Below are 16194 nucleotides of genomic sequence, written 5' to 3' on the forward strand. Positions count from 1 at the left end.
TGAGGACATGAGGAGATTCTATGGTCCTGGCAGAGCTGGTAGAGGGAGCAGCCTCTTTGGTCTGGAGGGTCCATGTGTGGGATGAAATAAAGGGGAAAGAGCTCTGGTCATCTAGCATCACCTCGCTGGGGCTGAGACCAGATCCCCATTGCAGGACCCAGAGCTGCAGAGTGCTGTCAATGCGGAAGGAATATGGGAGAGCAGGGGATGGAGAGGGACAATAATTGGTCTTTTTTATTTTTTAATTTAAATTTAGTAGTGTCAAAACCAATCTGAGCAGCGGATGCATATATTTAGATTAAAAGTAATTAAGAACATGCTGCCAGAAAAATGCATGATGGATTCAACGTAAGAAAATGAAGTAATAAAATACTTTATGGATTAACTCATATCAGACTGTTTTGCAAATTTATTTTTCATTATGATACATCCATATCAGATAATGTCTGAATTTATTATGCTGCCTTCAGGCAGGCACTGTCTGAAACCTTCGCTGCCCCATTTGGGTCCCAGTGACTGGTGAGCAAGGTTTCTGTCATCATTTCTTAGTGGTCACTTCACCTCAGTAATAATGAACGAGTCAAGCAGGGCTGTTATTTTCTTTAATCTCTTTCCTCATATTAAAAAAATACAGCCAGCCACATCATTATTGCAGCAGGCCCAGAGGACTATTTCCAGGTCATTACTCCAGTTCGTCTGAGCGTCTCAAGGTCCTAAAGGGTTTGGGGTTATATGCAATAAGGCGTTCGTCGACAACATTTCCCTTGAGCCCTAGGTGTTAATGAGAAAGATTTTCCATGTGGCTGTTAACACTGTGCAGTTTAAAAAGTCACAAAGAAAATGGGATTTCTTACTCCGGCTTTCTGTCTCAGTGTGGATCTTTTTGTTTGCATGCCGTGGGGAGGGGATTTGCCTCTCTAATTGCTTGGATTCATGTGGTTATTCTTCTAGAGGGGGAATCTGAACCATGAGCAGGGTCGATTTCCATAAACCAAGTTTGAAATTTCCTGGTTTACTCACTTCTAATCGTGCCCATATTATTCCGACAGAGCATTGTTTTCCCCTTCGTGGACAGAATAAATGTCAAACTGCAAACCTAAACCAAGACCAATGCCATCAAAAATTCCATTTTTTGCCCAGGACAGAGGCCCCATGTAATAATAAGCAGTTGAATGTTCTAACAGGGTTATAGATTGAAGGTTTGGTGCCTCCATGCTGCGTCTCATGGGGCAGCCTGGTAAAGCAATTACACGACTGGAGTGTACTGCAAAAAAACCTTGAGACTAAGGGATGTGGTGCAGGGCTTGGTCCCAAACCCTGGGCAGAGGCACAGCCATGGCAGGGCTCAGCTGCAAAAAGAGGCATTGGAGCCCACCACCGTGACCTCAGGGCTGCGTAAAAAGCAACCTGCATCTCCTCCAGCCCTGCTCCCATTGGCAAATCACTTTTGGGAAGGGGCGTTGGGGTGCCTGTGGCCATCCCTTCCTCCTGGAGGATGCCAGGATGCTGCTGGAGCCCCAAGCCTGGTTTGCATGGATGAATTGGGGGATTTCAAAGCTCAGAAGCTCAGACTTCCTAACCTAACCTTTGATGGGTATTTTTGTCTGCTCAGCATCTTCAGCTGTTTACCAAACCAGAGCCCGCTACGCTTGTGGTGTGCTTTAAGAGCTGCTATGAATTTTAAAACGTGTAAAAATGACAGAATATTAACAAAAGCATTGATTTCCCTATTTATTTTTATGCATTTTATTAACTAAACCACTTTGAAGTGTAGCCACTGTGTATTAAATTTACTCTGCAATGTCGGATATGAATCTCAAACAATAAACCAAATTGGATTCTTTATAAAGCAGAAGTTTAGAAAGAATACAATCAAAAACGCTGCCAGACAATCACTGCAGAACTGTGGGCACCGGCACCGCTTCCACCTGCCCTTTCCTAGGCAGGATTTTGCTGAAGCTTTCCCCCACATAGGCTCCTTATGGAGTCACGAACAAGCAGATAACGCACCATAGAGATAGTTTTAGGACATTTTGGAAATTCTTTGAAAATCTGCTATAGTTGTTAAACTTTGAAGCTCCGTGTTTGCTTATATTTGAGTGAATTTAGCAATAAAACAGATTCCAACAGTGGAGAGATGTTGGTGTATGTCGGCATGCACACATCCCACGGATCTCACAGCCATTTTATCATTAATTTTCTTAAATCCTTTGGAATAGCAATATAATCCCACCAGGAATGCAATTGAGTGGGGCCTGTGCTTGGAACATGTGCAAGGCTATAGAAATGCTAAGTGTTCTGGGAGGAGAGAAAAAAAGCATCTTAATCCAGGCACTCAGAGTTACTGAATACATATCAATTTTCCCCTTAACCTGTTCTTTTAAAGCTGTGCAACTGCACAAATCTAGTTATTAGCAAAACTTAGATGTAAGATGAGTGCAGAGGCATAAAAATATCTTGGTTCCCCAGTGGGGATAATATTAGCACGTCACTGTGTAGCGATATTGTGCAGGAGAGTTTAATTTGCGTTTGCGAAGCGCTTGCATTATAGTGCTGAGCATTGGGAAAATGCCGATGAGGAAATGCATAATCCTGCTTTGGGGGCCAGGTTTACATAAACTGGGGTCACCCATTGCCTGCTGGCTGAAGAGAAAATATCTGACCAGATAGAATAAGCTCTCTGAGCATGGAGTGGGGTTTATATGGCTTTAAATAAACAGGGGTTAGGTGTACATGGATGCCCAATCCTTGGCAGTGCTCAAGGCCAGGATGGACACAGGGGCTTGGAGCAAGCTGCTCCAGTGGAAGGTGTCCCTGCCCATGGCAGGGGTTGGAGCTGGATGAGCTTCAAGGTCCCTTCAAGTCCAAACCATTCTGTGTAGGAATGCCTGAACAGCATCATGCAGAAGGTGAGGACCTGGGCTGAATGGGCAGCCTTAACCACAGCACTGCAGGACTTTAAAGCACTCCTGGCTTAGGAACTGAAGTGACAGCAATGGGGGGACATCTTCTCCAGAGGGAGCATCCTGATCGCAGGCAATGTCATGGAAGGAGAAGCCTTGGAGCAGGTTCACGTGCGCGCGGGCTCTCATCGCTGCAGCAGCCAGAGCCGAGCGCAGCATCCCTGAAGAAACACCTCACACGTGCACGTGTGCTACAGAGAAATCTATCTTCAGCCTTAATGAGCCCACGGCAGCTAACCCCCACCCACACCCGCTCTCTTAAATCTGTATTAGGCTGCAAACCGAATTAACAGCAGGTCTTAGAGGCGAGCTGCGCGCATGGGCACAGGGCAGAGCATTGCAACCCTGGAATACAAAATCTATATATAGATCCCTGCATCTTCCGCACTCTAAATAGGCTGTACAACAGCTATTTTGGGGAGGAGGCAGCGTGTGGAGGACCTGCTAGGGTGAGGGAGGAGCGTGAGGAGCCAGCAGCGGGGCCCAGGTAGGCTCATTAATGCTCCTGGCCTTTTCAGGGAAGATTTAGAAGGACTCTGTAATCTGCAAATTCAAAAGAGCTGACGGAGACAGTTATTAAGGGCTGGTGGGTGATGGCTGCTCACTGTGTTATTAAAGTGCTAAAAGATTATGTCTCTGATAGCTGTGTGCTTACAGTGTCCTTCATGACCACTTCCACAGGGACAGAGACAAGGAGAAAGGCAGAGGATCGATAAAAGGATATTACCACTGGGCCAATCCCAATAATAAGCGGGGTGATATATACACACCATTTAAATTGTCCAACACATTTAATGTTCATTAACACTAATTTTCACAGTGCTGGTGTTTAACATATTATTGCAATGAAATTAATAAAAAATACCCCACAGGAAATATAATTTAACTGTTTATATACTCACCTTTTGATTGCCAATTTCCTGCCGAGCTCTGCTCCTGCATCAGCGTTTTCAGGGAACAGCAGCCGAGATCCAGTGGCCAGGCATGGAGAGGGCCCCCAGAGCCCTGCACCGGCACCTTTGGCATGAAACAGACCCACCACATCTGGCAGAAACATCTGGCAGAGCCAGGACCATCAGCACCAGAGGCCCTGAGTGATCAGAAAGGGGTGAGGGTGCCAGCAGCAGGCTGCTCCCTGCATTTCCCTTGTGCCATTTCCCTCCTTTTACACTTCCCCCCACTTCAGAAACCTCCTTTAGATTTTCCTTTTCTTCTCCCTTAAAAACTTCCCCAGGATCACATGGATGGACACTCATTATCCTCGTGAAAAATCTCGACTCGGATTTGGTTTGGTGGATGGGCATTTTTCATTTAAGCAGGAGGAAAGGAACATGCAATAGTTTTGTTGTTATGCAGTAATTACTGGAGAATTACGTATTTGTTTATCTCTTACGAAGCACATTGAAATTGTGCTTGGCCACAGTGTAAAAACTCTGCTATAATTACTGTAAAATTTATAGTTTTTACACTTCCAACAAGTTAGCTTTTAAATCACACAAGACTGTGTAAATACTTTAAAATTATTCAGTAATTACTTATTTACATTGTAATTAAAATAAGTAATTAGCATACATTTACAGAGGATTTACGTACTTATTTGTGAAAATAGTTCCTTGGCAGATGCAAAAGGAATCTTTCGCTGATCATAAAAGAAACAGAAAATATATGTGCTTTGAGAAGGAGACTTGGAAGCTGCCTGACAGTGCTCGCTCCCTGCCAGGGCTGGATTTTCCATACCCATGCCTACGTGGAGCGCGGGCATTCCCATAAAGGCTGGCTGGGAATCTTGACAGGGCAAGCGTGTCATAATCAGGAGCGAAGAAGACTAAGAATGAATTAAAAGAGAAGTGCCCGTGGCCAGCAGGACTCAGCTGAAGCCAAAGGGGGGTCCAGAGCAGCCAGTGCTGACTTGCCACAGCCCATCCCAATGGCTCCAGATGCACCGATGGGTGCTACAGCTCATTGTGCTCACCCACTGCTCAGCCTCCCCATGTCCCTGTGGCTGTGGATGATCTGCAGATCCCCCCTTTCCCTGTTCAGGAAACGTGGGTGCTAGTCTGGAATCCTAATTAAGGAATGAGCACTTCGCAAGCGATGCCAGCAAAGGTTGCTTGGCCCACGCTTTGCCAGAGGGTTGGCACAGTCTTTTGCTCCTGGAATGGCTGGAGTTGCTCCGAAGCAGCAGTTGTGTTCTTAGAAAGTGTGTTGGCATGGAGGAGAGCGGACTTCGAGCCAAAGCTGCCCCTTTAAAAACCCACAGAGGGACCGAGAGGGCTTGGCTGCAGGATTAGCACAACATCCACTGACAATCTTCAGGGCTGTGTACTTACTGGGTATGTATTTCAGCTAAACAAGACAAATCTGGCTGATGATTGTGTCTAACTAGGAAGAATGATTGAAGGTCTGTGCCCTCGCCTGTAAGGATAACGTAAATGATGATTGGTTTGAGGCAGGAACTCCCCGGCCAAAGCTAGCAGGAGCAGCCGGAGCAGCGTGCTCCGGCACAGCCGCCCGCAGGAGGGACCATGGGGCTGCTGCCCCCCTGCTAGCCAGTGCTGTGCAAGGGGGAGGCAGGAGGAATGGTTCCGAATGCTCCCCTGAGCTGGACAGCAGCCAGAGCAAGTTCTTCCTGCAGCACAGGATTAGGGAAGGGTTTTTACTGGTATAGATTTGCATCCACTGTAGGGTTTTCGCTGGGAAATGGTGCCAATCCCCAAGGAAATTTTCCATCAAGGAAATTTTCCATCAGATGGAACAATCAGAAGAGTTTGGGCTCATGTGCATGTGGGCTCTGGTGTCTAACACATGCTGCTCCTGACACAGGCAGGGTAGAGTAGTGAGTTTTCCTGTGCCAGGAGCAACTTGCAGATGGACAGAGGAGCACAGAGGTGCTTATGTCCCTACTATGAATAAGCTAACATGTCAACACAGGTTCATCATGGTCCTTTTCATACTGGGACCAAGGTGACTGCAGGTAAGCAAAGTTGCAGCTTCATAGAATTATAGAATCACAGAATGGTTTGGGTTGGAAGCTTAAAGCTCCTCCAGCTCCAACCCCTGCCATGGGCAGGGACACCTTCCACTGGAGCAGCTTGCTCCAAGCCATGTCCATCCTGGCCTTGAACACTGCCAGGGATGGGACATCTGCCTGGCAGCAATGCGTGCCATGGGGTTCCTGGGGATGGTCAGGGCTTTCGGCACTGGCCTCTTTGGGGGTCTTGCTTGAGAGTTGCTCTCATGAGCTCAGCCATGGATTTGCATCCTGACGCTCCAGGTTCTGTTCTCTGTCTTCCTGTGCTCTGTTTTCCCAGACTTGCCGTAGTTTTGGCACATTTCTGAAACCACTTTCGTCTTTATTAAGAGGCCATTTCTGTACCAGGTGGGTGCTGGTGGGAACCTTAGAGGCACCCAGTGCTTTGTGTAGAAGCAAGGTATCTTCCAGGAAATGAAGGGTTCCAGTGTGCAGACCAATGCTCCTTGCTGCTGGAATTGTGTTTGCCACATTCCACAGTTCAGAAATCCCTTCCTGGTGAGACAATGCGAGGTGCTCACAAAGGGAGCATCCACAGCAGTCTCCGTTGTGGAATTGCACTCCCTCCCCAGAGCACTTTCGCTGGGCTGTTATCACATGTGCTGTATTATTGGATTTCTCCAAAGTCTCCCTTTATCCTTATTAATGCTGTGAATGTTGTAGCAAGGAGTGATACGATCTAACATTGGATAAAATCACCATTTGTCCTTCTTCTTGGTGTAAATGTAACAGGGCTTAACTGTACAAACAAATAAGCCTAAATAGAAACATTTGTGATGATAAATGGGCAAGGAGAGCGCTCTCTGCAAGGTGAGAGATGACAGTGCCTGTGCACAGAATGGAGAATCTCACTGCTTCAGGGTCAGTCTCAGGCAGCCTCAAGGTCAGCTCTGCCGGCTCTCCCTCCTTCTCCTCCTCCCTGCAGCGATGGCAGACGTCCCTACGCCTCTTGCTCTCCGGCAAGGCTTAAGCTCCCTTGGCTACAGCAGGATCCCGGGATGCTGCTCGAGGGCAGTTAGGATGTGCTGCCATTGGGCATGGCTCAGCTCTGGCTCCTCATTCAGCAGGTTGTGGTGAGACTGAGCCCATTCAGCATCAACAGGACCGAGCCTCACCGGGAAAGGAAAGAGCAAGTCTGCTCAGCAGCACTTAAATACACTGCTGACGTACTATTGAATTGTTTGTATTGCTTAGTTGGCATCTGGTGCAAAACAATTCCCTTATTTTAGCTTCTTGTCTTCCATGCTGAGCAAACACAGCAGAGCTTTGCGATGCGGGGAGCTCCCCGGCTGAACTGTCCTGCACCCCTCCTGCCACCCATCCTCTGGGACCCCAGGGTGGGAAGAAAACAGAATAAACCAGATCACATCCCAGATTTGCTCTGCTCATGCAATGTCTGTGCTGACCCTGCATGTGTGAATGCAATGGTGCCAGAGGGGTAGGCAGTGGGAATGGTGGTGCAGGAGCCTCCGAGGCTGAGGATGCTCCAGTGGAGGAGAGGGCAGCACGATGTGCTCCTGGGGTGAGGTTCACCAGCACAGCCCAGCACAGTGCATGGTGCTGACCCTGCGCTCCCGTCACAGCGCGGGAGCCGCGTGTAATGAGGCCCGGTGCGGATATTGATATGACAGAACAAAAGGCCAAGGTGCAGTAAGGACAGCAATCCGCAGGTCTCAGTCCATTTGTTTTTCACACCAAATCCATCACGGTAATGGGTCACCTTTCTGTGGCAGCTCATGATTACCTGCTTACCGGGCAGCGCGGCAGGTATGCGGCAGGCCAGGGCAAGGAGGGAGTAGGTGCGGGACACATCTCCTGCCGCCCCGGGGATTTATGGCAGGTCAGCGCTGCATGTTTCCCTGATAGATCAAGTGGATTGGAGTTTATTTGGGTCACAGCAACCGGCGTTGTTTGCTGTGATAAAAGACTGATGGGGAAAGCTGCATGAGGAGCAGCATCTGGAGGGGCTCTGGGGAGCTGCTGGCTGGGAAGTGGGGTGTCCTGGGGAGAGGAGCTGGGCTGAACCCCACTTCACTGCCCCGTGGTTGTTTCTCATTGAGCTGCCCCTGCCCTCACCCTCAGCAGCAGCATCCTGGTGTGGGGAAGGCACAAAGGATGTCTTCTATCATGGCACAGCCTCCTCAAATCCCTTCATCCCAGCACTGCATCCCCATCACAGTGCCCACCCTCCTCCTCCTCAGCAATAGCTCAGGGCATGGTGAATATCTGAAGCAAGGGCAGCAGCCTGGGGACACCTTTCCCAACCAGGAAGGCAGGACCAGACCCCCAGCATATTGGTCCAGCAGTGCTGCAGCTGCGGCTGAGCAGGAAAAATGTTCCTTTCTGTAGCATCCTGCTCACACACGTTCCTGTTTAATATTCATGCACCAAAATGAGACAAGTGCTTAATGAGATCAGCCATGAGTTTCATTTGAACTCCACCAGCAAAGGAGTCCTCCAAATTGCTTTGCAGTGGATGTGCTAAAAAGTTTAATACTGGCAAGCTGATAACCTCTGCGGGTACCTCGGTGTGCTATGCACAAAGGTGTTTTCAGCCATTCTCCATCGCGATGGAGAAGAGAGAGATGGAAATCAGTGCTTGTCAAAAACAACCCTCCACGTGCTTCACTAGAGGTGTGAGCAGGCTCAGTACCATCACCATGAGTACATAGGCTGCATCTGCTGTTCTGCAGGTTGCCCACCCCTTAGTTAGGGTTAATGCTATCAGGGAATGCGCAGACAATAGCTAAACAATGCTCATTATTTCATTGCATAGAAAAAACGCAGCCTAGGAAGACAGAGCTAAATCTCACAGCATCTTAAAGCATGGAAGCCATCTGTGATAAGGACGGTTGCCTTTCAAAGATAAGGAAACAAAATTGAAGCATATTATACATAAATGGCTTCGGGCAATGAATCATTCTGCAGCGTCCTCACTGTTGGATTGTGGCCATCACAAAGAAAATAGTAATAATGATAGTAACAGTAATTAATACTGTGGGTGCTTTTCGCTGCTCCTGGCTGGAGGGCCCTCAGCCGGATCCCAGCCACTAGGCCAGGAACAGTAAACATGCATTTATGGTAATTTTATTTGAACTCTTGAGAATACGTCCCACACCACTATGATTTGATGGCTTATTAAACCCTGCAGGGTACCTTCTCAGGATGGGAGTGCTAGGAGCAGTTGGAGGGAGAGAGAGAGCCATCAGCAGGGACCAGCATCATTTCCCTCCTAATTAAAAGTCAAAATGTCATCTAGGTTTTTGTATTGTAATTGCAATGGTCATTGCAAAGACACCATGAAATCTGGCTGCATTAGCGCCTCTTTGGGGGGAGGTCTGGTGAATGAAGATGTATTGAAGGCTGTTTTCTGGCATTCTTCTTGTACAAGTCCAGGCTCTAAGTGCAGTAAATGAGCCCCCTGCCAAGAGCTCACCTCACCTCTGGGCCCCCTGCTCCCCCCCACAACTATATCAGGGGACTTGAATGGGGAAAAAAAAATCCTACATTCCAACCCTAAGTGATACCAGTAAGTTTGTGCAAGCTTATGTAAATCACACAAAAAGTGACAAGTTTTCCTATTAAAAGATAATTGTAATCAGGGTGCTGGACGTGCGGTGCACTGATGATTGGAGATAGACGGGCAGCGTGAAAAGATGGATCGTTTTAATTTGCACCAATTAAATTGAAGTTCATGGGATCATCTTCTTCAATCTTCATGAATACTTTATTTTCTGGCTGCTATGGAGCTATTAAAAAGAATGATTGAGCCAAGAGCTAGGCATAGTATATTTTATGAAATATCACCTTTAAAGAATTTGAGTGCGCCATTTTCATAATGAGTTTTCTAGTACCTAATACCCTTCTATATTACTACATTTTTAAAGTGGATTGATCTGGAAAGTGCAGAAAGTGCAGGTAATGATACATTTTGCTAGGATAAGGTGGCTGATAATGTATCATGTTACTGCTCTGAGAATAATAGATTGCCTTGTGTTTGAGATGTGGCATTCTTATTTTGGTGCTTGCCTTCTGCAGACAAGGGGAGTCCTCTATGTCTCCGGAAAAAAAATGTTTAATTGTTGGTGCAATTTCCTTCTTGTTTCTTCTTTGTCTGTTCTGTGTAGTTTGTGACCTCAGAAAAAGATTTCTGAGGTTTGAGGGAAGCTGTTCTCAGGTATGCATTTGTCTTGATGGATGTTGTTAGAACGCAACAGCATGTAGGAGACAACACACTATGGGAGATAAAGAAATACACAACCCTATATTATTTACCAGTGCCTCACATTCTCTTCCCAAGAGGAATGAGTGATGATAGCTTCAAAAGGATAAGTCAGTGAGAAGGGTGGTCATCTCTCACTCACAACTGCCAAAAAGGCCCCAAGTCTCACTATTTCACACACAGGCAAATCAAAAGCTTAACAGGAAACTGGTGGTGCTCAGCCTTGTGCTGGATTTGAGCCTACCCTGCTCTGCTCACCAGCTTTTGTGACTGCGGAGCTGAGGAATTCCTCTTGGGGTGCTCCATGCCCCTGCAACTGCTCTGCTCTTGTCCGGGTCTCTCTGCTCGGGCTGAAGTGGTACCCTGATTACTATTGCTCTGCATGCGGGCACCATCACCGATGCCTGTGAAAGCTGGCCAGAGCATCTGTCTGTGAAAAGCCACTGTGAAAGCCCAGAGCATCTGTCAAGCTTGGGTTAGCACCAGTTTGGCAATTGCACTCTTATGTGAGAAGTAACTTGCTTTAAAGTTGCACTGGATAAAGTGTGGACAAATACACAGGAGTCCACAGTCCCTTCAGTGCCTGTAGAATCACCTGCTTGGGTTTTTTCCCTCAGCACAGAGCTGGGAGGTGCCACCCTTTAGGGAAGTGCTAATTGGAGCAAGCAGGGACAGGACTCCCAAGCTCACACCACTTCAGGAACAAGCTAGCACATCCCATGGGGATGGCCTGCAGCTAACATGCACTGGTCCCAATTCCCAAGGGTGCATCCTCAGCATCACAAGTCACAGCAACATGATGCCATCTCTCTCTACGTAGGTTTAAGCAACAGCAATCATAATTAACCCTGCTAATTAATGAGGGCATAACATATTAATTGCTAGCGCACGAGGCTCCAATTGAGCAGGTGCTGTGTGGGAATCTAATGGGATAATGACCTGACTAGGCAGTGCCACGTGCAGTGGAGTGAGCATCACTTGGAGGGGTGGGCTTGGCAAAACTTTGAATGCTCCTGAGAAAGCATTGGAGGAAAAAGGAAGCTACTGAACTTTAGGTACCTATAGACAGATCTTGTCATTACGTCTATATATGAGTTACTTAATGCAGTCCACTATTAAAAAAAATAGTACATTTTTGCTCATTAGTTATTCAGACATTACTGTTTCCAGCAAGTTTTCCCTTTTTTTTGACGGGACAAGGGGGCCATCTGGTTTGGTTTGTTTTCTATTCGGAGCATAAAGCCCCAACACCAGAGAAATGCTTTGTTACCTCATAATAAACATCTTTATTTGGCAGAAGGAATTATCCAAGCTCTTCACTGGCCTTGCTCAGGAGATATCCCAGTGTGATGGAGAGCAGCAGAGCTGGACAGGCAAAGCACAGAAGCAGACCAGACACCCATCCAGTGACACTGGTTGGTGCAAAACTAGGGCCAGGCTCTCCGCTTGTCCTCATGTTTGTCCACCTTCATATCCCCACTATTTAATAATGTTCCATTTGGGGCAAGAACATCCACTAGGATTGCACAGGACCCTCAGTGATCTGCTTCACCATTGTTTAGTTTAATTGTCCTAAAATTGGCAATAGATTAAAAGAAAATAATTATCCCTAATTATGTTAATTAAATGGCTAATTCATTAACTAGCTTAACATCTTTTCCTTGGACCATCTCTGCTCTGCAAGATTGTGCTTCCAAGAGGAAACGCCAGGCGCTTGCTGCATTCTGTGTAAACTAAGTTGCAGTGTGTTTAGCGTGAGCTGTATGAACAAAATCCCCTCATTATTCAGATGACAGAACAAAACTATAAATAGTGGATCGCAATTAAAATCAGAACAATTACTTTTTATCCATTATGCTGCCTTTTGCACAATAGCAGCCTATAAAAGGAAAAAGCACAGTCCTTTTAGATCTCTCTCTCTCCCTCTCTCTCTCCCCTTATCCAGAACTGTAGCTGGCTTGCTAATTAGGAAGCTTTTGAATTAGATTATTTGCATGTCTGAACAGGGCTAGGGTATTAAACATCCCTGAGGACATACTATAATAACCTCTTCAGTGGCTTTTAGGATCCCTAAGGAACCAGGAACTCTGAAAAAAACTCCAAAAGGAGGGAAAGTGCATAACGATTTCATCCAATTAGGTATGGATTAGTCGGCTCTGTGTCTTTGAATCCTACTCACTGTGAGAAGGTGTTCTCCTTCAGGAACATTTGGCAAAATCATCGGGGAAATTATAATGCAGTACCTAAATGAAACTGCAATACCTTAGTTTCTCCTCCAAGAAAAAAAATAAACTACAAAATCAATACGGTGGTGTATAAAGTAAAAAGAAATGCCCCAGTCACTTTATTGCTTAGCTGCAAGCACAGTCTGTGTTTATAGCATCCATGAGTGACTATCAAAGTCAGACTCCAAAGGACAAATGCTGCTGCTTCTACGATTGGCTGCAGCACATTTTAATTTTTAAATACCACTGGTATTATCCCCTTCGCAATGGCTTTTCCACACTCTTCCAGTTTGAAGACATCACCAGCTCATTTATATTTAACAAGACAATTAAGCTGCCCGAGCTCTCCAAATGCAGCAGCAGTTTGCAGCAAGGCCCCTCCAGGATGCTGGGATCGGTACCGGGCACAGTGCTCCTGTGTGCTGTGGATGCTGCTGTGGGTCTGTTCTCCAAACAGCCCCCATTGGGCTGCAGAAGGGCAAAAAGCTGCTGCTCCCACCACACATTCAATCTGTGCATGCAGCCTGCAGCTATTGCATAGGAGCAATGAAGGGCAGCAGGGCAGGTGCCCCCGCTGTGAATATGGTGATTTAGGAGAGAGGAGTAAGACCCCAGCACGACACAAGGGAAGGACAGCAGCAGCAACTGTGCAAGCAAGGTGGAACTGGGATTTGCACTGAGCCCGTTGATTTTCCTCCTTTTACCTTTTTTCTTTGTTTTGTTTTTAAGTGCTGAGATCTAATTTGGAGGCACTGAAAGTAGAGCTTCATGAGAAGTATGATTATTAGAAAATGCCTGTGGAGGTAAGCCATGCTTATAAGACTGCACCTGCAGGGACCACTCAGTGTCACCTCTGCACTGCATCCTGCTGCTTGGATTGGAAGCCCGGATATTGGTATCTAATTGGAATGGATTTCCAGAACAGCAATAAGAGAAGCTATCTAGAAAACTGAACAGAGAATCATAGAATCGTTTAGGTTAGGAAAGACTTTTAAGTTTATCAAGTCCAACTGATAAGCCAGCACTGACAAGTCCAGCACTAAACCGTGTCCCTAAGCACCGCATCTACATGTCTTGTAAACACCTCCGGGGATGGTGACTCCACCACTTACCCTGGGTAGCCTGTTGCCGTGCTTGACAATCCCTTTGGGGAAGAAATTGCTCCCAATATCCAGTCTAAACTCCCCCTGCCACAGCTTGAGGCTGTTTCCTCTCATCCTATCACTTGTTAGCTGGGAGAAGAGACTGACCCTGACCTCACTACAATCCTGTTTCAGGTAGTTATAAAGAGCGATAAGGTCTCCCCTTTTCTCAAGGCTAAACCCCCCCAGTTCCCCTTATCAATCTTTAAATGTATGGATAAACTGCGAGCGCTGGTGCATGTGCAGGCAGTGTATGTGTTTGCATACTTTGAGCCACAATGTTCAAGCATCACTGCAACAGCCTCCTCTTACCCAAAGCAGTTCCTTCTTAGGTAACACAGAAGTGATTTCTGACTGTCAGATATAAAGGGATTCCCCTCACCACAGCCTTCTCTTGGCCACCAGTATTTAGCTTAGGCCTTTCATCGTCTTCTCTGCCAGGAGCATCACTCCACCTCATGCAAGAATGTCGCTCCTTATACTCTGAACTTCTGCCTTTCATCTCCTGTCCATGTCCCTTGCTCCCATGCTGGGAAGGGGAGCGAGGGCAGCCCCTGTTGTAGCCTCTCCTGGGAACACCAGCAATGGTTTCACACTCTTCATGCTTTCTCTGCTCTTCCCATTCTCATTCCTTGGAGCCCCTGACCTCCTTTTTGCCATTTGGCTTTGAAGATGTTGTTCGAGGTCTCAGCAATGACCAGCTTTCCAAATCAACTGGTTATATGCTGGGGAAGTTCTGGGTTTCAGAGTATTCATATTTATCAACATCAGCCTTCACTAGCTATCACATCATTCATTCTTTTGTATGGCCAAATTCCTTTGAATTTCTTTCATCTTTTCTGAACTTAACTAATCTACACAACTGTTTCCTTTTCCAGGTCAGTAATTAGTATATTAATGTCATTAGATTGAGTGTGTAGCCATGTAGCACGCTGCTAGTGACCCTTTACATTGATTAATAAAACACTATCTACCACTTTTGTTTCCTTCCTCTTAGTCCATCTTATTGATTCATAATGCTACTGTATCTCTTACCCCCATTTTTATCTTGTTTCCTAAGAAATCCTGTGGGAAGACCTCATTAAAAGCCTTTTGAAAGTCTAAAAATATGTCAAGATATTCTCTTTTATCCATTTATATATTGGTAGGTTCAAAGTATTCTAACAGATTAATGAGACATGATTTTCCACAGCAGAAACTGTGTTGATTGGAAGTGATCTTCAAGGTATTTTATCATTCTATATTTAATAAATGTTTAAACCATTTTGCCAGATACCTGTGCAAAGCTGAATGGTGTTTAATATCCTGGATTACACTTAGAGTCTTTTAAAAATGTATAATATACAGATAAAACTGCTCTGCTCTTCTTCCACAAAGGGGAAACAGGGCAAATATTGCTGTTGTGTTCATTTTTTCTTCCTCTTAAATGCAGTGAATATCTGTGGCCTTCTATTTTCTCTCCAATCAGCTCCAAGATGAGACACAGTGAATATGTAAATAGACTGCAAATTTGTCTCCTTACGCATAGAGATATGCTACCATCCCCAGAACAGCCGATTGACACAGCTGCCCACTGCACCCACTGCACTCTCAGAGCTGGGATGGAAGCAGTACACATCCTGCAGGTTATAAGCCTTCATCTTTCCACCCAGACCTACTCAGGTCTTCTCTACAGACCCACCATTGAAACTCTGGATACTTTCCACTTCCTTGGAGTTTGTTCATTTTAACATGGGTTTTGATGAGAAATCTTTAACATTACTCCCCACTATCATTTTACTGTAAAAATGAGCTTGTCAAAGTTTGAAGATTGAAACTGTAAAACACTTTTTTTCCCTTCTCTGCTAATTTCTTTTAAATGAATACCATCTTAATTACAACCCGCTGCTCGTTATGAAACAAATCACTGGGAAATTAGTTGTCCTTTCAGTTGCTTATGTCTCTGCTTTACAAAAATGGAAACGTCTTACAAAATCCTCTGCAGGCTCAGACCTTTCCAGCACTCCACTCACAGGTGCCTCATGGCATAGGGACAAGGAACGAGTGACTTCTCTTTACAGTGTGCTTGTAGAGGTGTTTGTGGTGGGAGGTTGATGCCAGTTGATGTGGTACAGCTGCACCATGGAGACTGGTCATGGGCATCACTTGGGGAGAAGTCCAGGTAGTTCCTAGAGCAACAAGAGAAGAAAGATAACCCCAAAGAGCAGTTAGGATAGCTGCCCTGCTTCCTGCCCTGCTGCCTCTTCACGACTGCAGACAGGGTGATAATTAATGCATTTGTCCCAGTTCTGTTTTCAACTATAGACACAACACAGAACTCATAAATCAACCCAGCTTCATCTACAGCCAGGATGCGCTTTGAAAACGAAGCATGAGAGCCTGTGTGTATCATGTGCTCCCCAGCTCAGAATACCCTGAGACCGCCTGGAAATCTTGACATAAATGGAATACGAGATAGGCCCTTTAAATTGGTAAGCAGGAGATTAAAAAAGGAAAAAAGAATGAAAGTTCCCTGCAGCCTAATCACATCTCTTTGGGAAATTCCCGCACCAACCCAGCCGTGAAGCCAGCACAAATCAATGTGGCCCAGGGGATCAACATTTTACATATA

The 16194-nt window shown here is 46.0% G+C and overlaps 1 long non-coding RNA gene across 2 annotated transcripts; it reads left to right on the plus strand.

The window, feature by feature from the left end:
* Positions 1-7349: 7349 nt before the first annotated feature.
* LOC134175248 (uncharacterized) lies at positions 7350-15605 on the plus strand. 2 transcript variants are annotated; one of them, XR_009968945.1, is made up of 3 exons: positions 7350-7432; positions 13171-13244; positions 15052-15605. It is a non-coding gene; the product is annotated as an uncharacterized LOC134175248 (long non-coding RNA). The 2 variants fall into 2 exon arrangements; XR_009968944.1 differs by lacking the exon at positions 7350-7432 and adding an exon at positions 7641-7761.
* The last annotated feature ends 589 nt before the right edge of the window (positions 15606-16194 follow it).

This window comes from Pezoporus occidentalis, unplaced genomic scaffold, assembly GCF_034315485.1.
Source record: "Pezoporus occidentalis ecotype Australia unplaced genomic scaffold, CSIRO_AGI_Poc_V1 ctg68, whole genome shotgun sequence".
In the NCBI taxonomy this organism is placed as follows: Eukaryota; Metazoa; Chordata; class Aves; order Psittaciformes; family Psittacidae; genus Pezoporus; species Pezoporus occidentalis.